Source organism: Crocuta crocuta, unplaced genomic scaffold (assembly GCF_008692635.1).
Source record: "Crocuta crocuta isolate KB4526 unplaced genomic scaffold, BGI_CrCroc_1.0 scaffold1304, whole genome shotgun sequence".
Classification (NCBI taxonomy): domain Eukaryota; kingdom Metazoa; phylum Chordata; class Mammalia; order Carnivora; family Hyaenidae; genus Crocuta; species Crocuta crocuta.
Genome location: NW_027531278.1, coordinates 1,078,754 through 1,088,277, shown reverse-complemented (window position 1 = coordinate 1,088,277; position 9,524 = coordinate 1,078,754).

The window sequence follows — 9,524 nt, the reverse complement described above, 5'->3', positions numbered from 1 at the left end:
GAGGTTAGCTGAGCACAGCCCCTATGTGAAGCTATACAGTATTGAAAAAGCCATTCTCCAACCTAGCAGTGTAATCCTAATGGAGAGCTTTTGTCCCAGAGGCTGTGGTAGGCTGCTTTATTCAGCTGACAATCCACAGTAAAAGAATGAATGAACCGCCTCCTTTTGGTAAAGCTAAGGCAGCTGGCAGCCCACAAGCTCAACAGTTTAAGGAATAAGAGGTAGGACAATTGTTAGCCCCTGACCCAAAAGGTGCTCTGTACCGGAGTGCCCACTGCTAGTGCTCCTGGCTGCATACTGGGTGTTCACCACTCAAGACAAAGTTCCTGGGGCCACCTTCACACCAGAAAGGAGCTATGGGATCTGGAAGCGCCAGCAAACTCCTTCCCTACAATCTTTCCAAAAGACATCAAAAACCTTTCGTAACATGTAGCCCCTTCGATAGCTTTGTAGAACGCTATAATCATTTCCCATTAGAATGCCGAGAAAGAGCCAGGCTTCTTGTTCCTTTTGATTTCCTTTTTAAAAAGAAATTCAATTTAGTTCTCTTATTTTTAAGAGTGTTAAATTTACAAAATGGAACAGAGAAACAATGCAAACATAATTCTACCACCCAGGGACAAATATTGCCATTTTGGATGATTTTTTTTCCAATCTTTTCTATGTAACTGTGAGAACTCTGTAAATACAGTTTGTTCCTAAGGCAAGTCTAACTGATCCCTAGTTTTCAACTAAGGAACAAGCCCTTTTGAAGTTAGATGCTTTCTCCTAACTTATTTTAACCCCCCTTATCTTACTGTATTTCCCAACCTAATCTCCAGTTCTCTCCAACCTTATTCCACTCTTCCATATATCTTAGGCTGCCTTATCAAAAACAAAACAAAACACAAAAAACAAAACAAAACAAAACAAAACAAAACAGGGAAGTTGTCTCCCAGAATATGTTGAATAACTTTTTTTAAATTTTTAATGTTTTAGTTATTTTTTAAAAAAATTTTTTAGCACTTACTCAGTTTTGAGAGACAGAGAATGAGTGGGGAAGGGGCAGAGAGAGAGGGAGACACAGAATCTGAAACAGGCTCTGAGCCATCAGCACAGAGCCTGATGCAGAGCTCGAACCCACAAACTGTGAGATCATGACCTGAGCTGAAGTCAGATGCTTAACCCACTGAGCCACCCAGGCACCCCAATGTTTTAGTTATTTCTGAGAAAGAGAGAGGGACAGCGTAAGCAGGGGAGGGTCAGAGAGAGAGGGAGACACAGAATCCGAAGCAGGCTCCAGGCTCTCAGCTAGCTGTCAGCACAGAGCCCAACACGGGGCCTGAACCCACGAACCGCGAGATCATGAGCTGAGCCGAAGTTGGACGCTCAATCGACTGAGCCACCCAGGCACCTCTGAATAATTTTTTAAAGGGGACCATTTCCATGAATGAAAACCCACATGCAACAAAAATAATTTAAGATCAATATATGAATTATGTGCCAACATCACATGAACGATCAAAAAAAATACATATATATATACCANGGCTCCTCCTTTCCACCTCACTCCCAGCCCTCACTCCCACCCAATTCCTTTTCTTAATGCTGATGGTTAAGACACAGCCACATTAAAGCGAGCTCGGCAAATGCCCTTACTGAAAACTACAAAAGCCTCTCTGTTTGATATACTTCAAATGCTTTCTGTGATCACATATGTTGGAACTTCCTACCAAACGTTCCAAATTTTTTCTTATGGAATATAAAGAGATGAAACAGCTTTCACTGAATTTCCAGATTTTTTATGTTGTTTGACTTTCTTTGTGAATTTCACCTCAAAGTGTAATGTTTAGTGCAAATATTTCAATTTTCCAAAGTCCTGACTGCTACTTTATTTTTTAATATTTTTTTACATTTATTTATTTTTGAGAGACCTAGTGAGACAGAGTGTGAGGAGAGGAGAGGCAGAGAGAGTAGGAGACACAGAAGCCAAAGCAGGCTCCAGGTTCTGAGCAAATGTTCAGCACAGAGCCTGATGTGGGCTCAAACCCACAAACCGTGAGATCATGATCTGAGCTGAAGTCGGACACTTAACCCACTGAGCAACCCAGGCGCCCCTTTGCCTGTTACTTTAAAGCTTTCTCATTTCCAAGCACTGTGTGGTCCATACCATAGGCACACAGCTCACACCTAGGTTTCTTGAGAAGATCAATAGCAAATGGGGCTCATACTAGAAAAGGCAATGAGTAAGAAGGCTTTATGAAATCTTATCTGCAGAGTACCCCTGAATGTATTAAAGTAGGTTTGACGCATCCCGAGGAGGTCAGTGAAGCTTCCACAACTTTTCACCTATATTAAGGGAGATACTTATTGCTTCCAATGAGGAAACAGCTGACTTACAAGTTCATTCTCCCAAATGGGATACCTGAAGTTAGAGGCTAAGCTAAAAAAAATTTACTTGTTTTAATTCACACTTTAAAAATTATTAATTCAATGGTTTAACTAGGGGAGGTTTCAAAACTAGTGGAAATCAGCAGTATTTTATTTAACATTTTATTTATTTTTGAGAGGGAGAGAGAGACAGCATGAGCAGGGGAGGGTCAGAGAGAGAGAGGGAAACACAGAATCTGAAGCAGGCTCCAGGCTCTAAGTTAGCTGTCAGCACAGAGCCCGATGCAGGGCTCAAACCCATGAACCATGAGATCATGACCTGAGCTGAAGTCCGATGCTTAACCGATAGAGCCACCCAGGTGCCCCAACAGTATTTTTGACGTCAGAATGCTTGGGACCTAGTCCCAGTTCTGCGCTAGCCATGTGACCTTAAGCAAGTCATCTGGCCTCTCTGATCACCTGTGAAATGGTGCTAAGCCCTGAACCCCTGACCCCATAAGGTCCTTTCAAGAAGATCAGATATCATAAAGGAGGGCAAGTTCCATGAAAAGCCTAAGGTACACTGCACACCGACATATTTGATGCTCCAAATGATAAGGTTCACCTTAACCTTGAAAGTTAAAGTTCATTTAAACAAGGAGACAATTAGCATGAAGTATACTGGGAGTACACCACCTCTTGGATTGCTTTCTCCTGAAAAACAATAGTATTCATGAATTCAACAAACACTGCAGCAAGTAAAACATACATCGTCAAAGAAAAAAAGAAAGAAAAAATCTTGGAACATTGTGTGCATACATATATTATGGTTAAATATCAGTGCAGAGAGAAGAACATTAATCAAATTCATGAATTTATGCTTTAATTTCCAAAGCTAAATGTTAGTTTGATTTGAGTAATATCAAGTGTGCCTTGATCTCAGGTATTAGCATATAAAAGGCTGACCCTTAGCTCCCTGTCCTCCCAGAGGTACAACTTGTATATTTAAATATCAGGTACATTGATTAGTGGCCATGAACACTCTATAACCAAAGAACAACTTGTTACTTAAACAGTGTGCTTAATTGTGAGAAATAGAATCAGAAGAAAAATTTATCAACCTCCAAAGCATCCTTCCCTAGTAGGACATTAGTTAAACTCAAGTCAGGACACATACTCCATAAATGCACATCAAATAACAAGAACAATATTCTATTCCTCATAAACAACATTTGTAAGTCAATTTAATGTTGATGCAGTGTTCGGGAAAAGGCTTACAGAGATCTTACACTCTTGATAAAGGACAATGGGAAAAAGGTAGAGTTTCTCTGCAGAGTGTGAACTGGGAGGCCTACTTCAAAGGCAGTTTATGTACTCTATTAAAAAACCTGAGAACTATTTAACTCTTGTCTTTCAAGAGACTGATGTTCTGGGATCATCACCTTGAAAACTCAGTGCTCAGAGGCAGAGATTTCTCTGTGCAATGACTGACTGATGTGGGGGCAGGGGTACCCAGGCTTTCTCATCACTAAGCCCCAACACTTCTCCAATCTGGCCATTTTGGCCCACGTACTTTGGAAGTCATAAGTCAAATGCTTTCCAGTGATTCTCTGGAGTTCAATGGGAAAAAAAAATCTTCTTTTGATGCCTTGGTGTAGTCACACCTCAATGCTCCCCTTTCTTTTGGAACACCCAGAGAAATAAGCAAAACAAAGCTATGTACTTCAGACACAACTGGACTACTTTATTTTTCAGAGCAAGCACTTCAGTTGGCAGTATTTGTTTCTGAATGTGATCATTGTAAATGACTTTTGGAGTGATTAAAATAAACTGGCTACTTGTTTGACTGCAGAATTAATTGCTTAATTTTATAAAACAGGAGGACTTTATGATTCCTCCAGAAATTACATTTTCTCCCTTGTACAGCTGTAGCTCTGGGTAAGAGGACTCTGTTAAGAGATCCTGTCATCTTCTGGGATGGCTTTCCACCTGAGAATCATCCTCTTCCCTGATATTCAGTCAAGCAACTAACCTCAAAATAGGAGAGAATACATAGGTTCAAAACAGGAGTTCATTCCATTATGAAAAACAAGGAGAAATTTATTACTGTACTATTTTATTTACCTATGGAGATACACCACACATGAAAATCTTTCTCAGGACTGCTTAAAAATATTTTCTCCCGATAGAAATAACAACATTCACAAGGTAAGGACCCAAAAGAGAATCATTTAGTAGTAAAATAACCACCAACATGAACAAACCCGAGTGTTCCTCCCCGCGAACACCATCATCCCTGGTGGCCTCACCCACCACCCAATGTCCCCTGTCACAGGGAACCACACCTGAAGCCATTGATCTATATAAATAAAGAGCTATCTGCATTTTAATCCATTACAGATGTAATAACCAAAGCTGACCAAGTCAGAGCTCTGGATGACTCACTGGCCTGCTTGCTCACACTATTTTCCCAGTATCCAGTAATGAGAACTCCAGGGCTCCTCATCTGCCATTTTAAATTAGAAAAGGAAAAAACACACTTCTTTGAGGGGTTAGTCACTGTATACAAAATTGATCCTCTTATTTCTTTACTTTAAAGCAAAAAGTCAAAAAATAATAATTCACAATTCCCTTAATTAGTATGATTAACATTATTCTTGCTTTAAGATTCCTTCTTCACATGTGGGGGTCAGAGAAAATACTAATCTACTGATGAATACACCCCCGAAGAACAGCAGGGAAGCTATACAGACCTCGCCCTGTCCTTTTTTTCTCTTGTTTCTTTCTCCTGGTCTTGCCAGATTTACAGCTATCTATTCTTTTATATTTCAAGTTTTGCTTCTGCCTGGGAAAGAGCAGAATTCCTTGAAATCTTAAAAATACCAGCTCCTAGTTTGCTCACAACCTCCAAATCACTTGGTGCTTTAACTGTGCTTCCCATGTGCAACGGCATCTAGACATTCATGTTTTAGAATATTTAGGAGTTGATCATAGCTTATGGCCATTTTTTTTTCTTTTGGATATTTCTATTTTCAAACCCCTAGCACATGGCTTCATGGTAGCTTTATTTTCAGAGTTATAAACTATGCCACTATTTACAAGCAAAATATGACTATAGAATGAAGGTAGTGTTTGTCGGTAACAAAGTAAAATTTGGGACCATTGCTAAAATAATTCATTGAATTTCTCTAGTTATACCCTGAGTTCATCTGGTTGGTTATTAAAAACTCCATTTCCTTAATTCATGGGAGACTTAAAAGCTGCAGTTGCCTCCACCCCCAATGAAATGAAGAACATGCTATTCTTCCTTTTATTGATAAAAAAAAATATTATTCAAAACTACCAGAGTTCCTTCCCTCTCACACCCAATTGGGCTATATTTCTCAAAGAAAGAACAGTTTCAGAAACATCAATTTAAACACAATAAAACTTTTAACACAAGCCATTCTGCCAAACATAAAACTTTCTCCTCAATCTGAGTTGTTCACTTTGTTTAATTTGTTTTTGTTTACTTTATTTACTTTGGGGGGGCTATTTATTTATTGTTGTAGGGGCATTTGTTTATATTTATCTAGGCTTCAGTTATATATAATACAGCTTTTTAGATTCATACAGAGGTTTCATGTTTTACGTTGGCATTACTCCATCTTAAAAGAATGGATTTTCTGGAGTGGCTGACAGTTCTATGCTCTCAGTTTGGATGGGCTCTGAGTCCTAATGCGAACACCGTGCCATATCTTTTGAAAACAAAACCAAGTGATACTTCAAGTGGTTCCGTTGAAAATCCACTATTGCAACATGGCCTTCAAACTTGGAAAGTCTGCAGTGTCACAGTTCACCAGCTGTTCGGTCTACTAAAGCCAGGTAAATAAGTCTCTTGCTTTCCCTCTCGCCTCAATTGTGCTATAATGCGCATTGGACAGCCTCTGGCTTTGCTACTCACTAACTTTCCTCACAAATCTGTTTCTGAGGTTTAGGCTGATGCTGAGAACCTTCTAGAAGTTTCCAAAGAAGAGTCAAAGGGTCCCTTCTGCAGTGCTACCTGAGATGCCATCCCTATGGAGGACTCAAAATGCCAACCTTCCCACCCATGCACCCACCCGTCCTCCCAACCAAACCTCCCTCCCGGAGTGCTCTAGAAGACATCTCTCTGAGCCTGTGGTGATGAAAAAAAAAACAGCAGCGAACCCGCGGTGATGAAAAAATGGCAGCACACCACCCAAAGCCTGTTACCTCACAGAAGCCCTCACCAGTCTGCGTTCGCCTTCTGCCCTCTCGGAGGCTTCCACTTCAAGGAGCAGGTGTCTGGGGTCCAGGGGCGCTGAAGAGCTGGCAGGGGCCGAGTGAGAGCCTGGAAGCTCTTCCTTGGCCCCCAGTCCTCACCAAAAGCCGTGAGGGTTGGTCAGTGAAGAGCAGCCTCAGATTCCTCAGTCACCCATACTGGCTAAGCTCCCAGGACTCCTAGCAGGGCAAGCGGTATTTCCGCCTTGGCTTAAGCTGTTGGGGTTGCGGAGACCGCCTCTGGAACTGGGGTGTGGAAAGCCCTTTCCGCTCAACTCCTGGCTTCCTAGTGCCAAGGTTCTGCTTCAGCATTGGGCACTGGCTGAGCAGTACCTGCTAAGGTCCATGGAGCTTGGAGATGGGGGGTCTTTTGGGTCCAATCTGGGTTCCGTAGTGGAGCTGAAGAAGCTCAGATCTCCTCCTAATCAAAACGGCACTTACAGCCTGAGGGGAACTAAAATTTCATCCGTGGTTGAGGAGCAAGTTGAGTATCAAGCGGAGTATGAAGTCCTGCAGGGTCAATGCTACTCAACAGGGGCAGCCTCAGTGGTGCCTGGAGCCCCAGAGGTGAAAGGGAGGGCGACTATAGGCTGTTCTCTTTGACTTGTCATCTCTTTAAACAAGACGAGGATCCTAACAGCTTTCTTTCAAACTTCCCAGTCTGCCCTCCTCGCCAGCCTTTTCCGGCAGAGACATCCACCAGGGCTTTGCAGGGTTCCCCTGCACCATGCAACTGGACTTCTCAAGTCTGTTTCTAAAGATTCTCAGAGAAGACAATTCCACCACTTCCCTCAGCCACTCATCCCAGAATGGAGTAATCATCAGTGAGGAATAGTTTTAGCATGGCATATTGTTTTCTCAAGCTGGCCAAATTCATGACAAGTTAAAAAGACCTTCAATGAATTGAAAGACTGAAGATGAACTTTAGTTCTGATCCAGCATACAGTATGGGATGGACAAAGTAAACATTAATTTCACAGCATCATTAATATTAAACTTTATTCATAATAGTGACAAACTTTGCCCCTCAAACAAGGACATACCACAGAAAGGGTTCCAGAACTTTCCATCTCCAATATAATCTTTCTGATTTCTTTTTTTAAATGTAATTTATTGTCAGTTTGGCTAACATACAGTGTATACAGTATCCTCTTGGTTTTGGGGGTAGATTTCCATGATTCACCACTTACATGCAACACCCAGTGCTCACCCCAAGTGCCCTCCTCAATGCCCATCACCCATTTTTCCCTCTCCCCTGCCCCCCTCCCATCAATTCTCAGTTTGTTTCTGTATTCAAGAATCTCTTATCGTTTGCTTCCTCCCTCTCTGTTTATTAACGATTTTTCTCCCTTTCCTTCCCCCCATGGTCTTCTGTTAAGTTTCTCAAGTTCCACATTAGTGAAAACATTTATCTGTCTTTCTCTGACTTATTTCACTCAGCATAATACCCTCCAGTTCCATCCATGTTGGTCCAAATGACAGGATTTCATCCTTATTGCCAAGTGGTATTCCACTGTATGTATAAACCACATCTTCTTTATCCATTTATCAGTTGATGGCATTTAGGCTCTTTCCATAATTTGGCTATTGCTGAAAGCACTGCTGTAAACATTGGGGTACATGTGCCCCTATGCATCAGCACTCCTGGATCCTTTGGATAAATTCCCAGTAGTGCTATTGCTGGGTCATAGGGTACTTTTATTTTCAATTTTTTGAGGAACCTCCGCACTGTTTTCTTGAGTGGCTGCATCAGTTTCCATTCTCACCAACAGTGTAGGAGGGTGCCTGTTTCTCCACATCCTCGCCAGCATTTAGAGTCCTCTGATTTGTTCATTTTAGCCACTCTGACCAACGTGAGGTGGTATCTCAGTGTGGTTTTGATCTGCATTTCCCTGATGATGAGGGACGCTGAGCATCGTGTTATGTGTCTGTTGGCCATCTGGATGTCCTCTCTGGAGAAGTGTCTGTTCATGTCTTCTGCCCATTTCTTCACTGGATTGTTTGTTTTTTGGGTGTGGAGTTTGGCGAGTTCCTTATAGATTTTGGATACTAGTCCTTTATCTGATATGTCTTTTGCAACTATCTTTTCCCATTCCGTCAGTTGCCTTTTAGTTTTATGGATTGTTTCCTTTGCCGTGCAGAAGCTTTTAATCTTGATGAGGTCCCAATAGTTCATTTTTGCTCTTGATTCCCTTGCCTTTGGCGATGTGTCAAATAAGAAATTGGTGCATTTGAGGCCGAGGAGGTTGTTTTCTGCTTTCTCCTCTAGGGTTTTGATGGTTTCCTGTCTCACGTTCAGGTCCTTCATCCATTTTGAATTTATTTTTGTATATGGTGTTAGAAAGTGATCTAGTTTCATTCTTCTGCATGTTGCTGTCCAGTTCTCCCAGTATCATCTGTTAAAGAGGCTGTCGTTTTTCCATTGGATATTCTTTCATGCTTTGTCAAAGATTAATTGGCCATACATTTGTGAAGAAAACCAAAATGGGAGGCATCACAATCCCAGACTTTAGAGTCTACTACAAAGCAGTAGTCATCAAGACAGTATGGTATTGGCACAAAAACAGACACACAGACCAATGGAATAGAATAGAGAACTCAGAATTGGACCCACAAATGTATGGCCAATTTTTGTTATTTCTAAACTGACTACTCAATCATTGCATAAGATATATGTATATGTATGATATAAAATATATCAAAACAGCATGTTATACACCTCAAATATGTCGTTTTTTAAATTTGTCAGTCATATTTCAATAAATGTTGGGGCAGTACATGACTATCAGAGGAGTCTTTGGATATATTCTTTCCCCATTCTAAAATTAAAGTTAAAATCCTAGTACCCCTGAAACTAACATAATCCCTGAAACTAATGTGTGTCAACTATACTT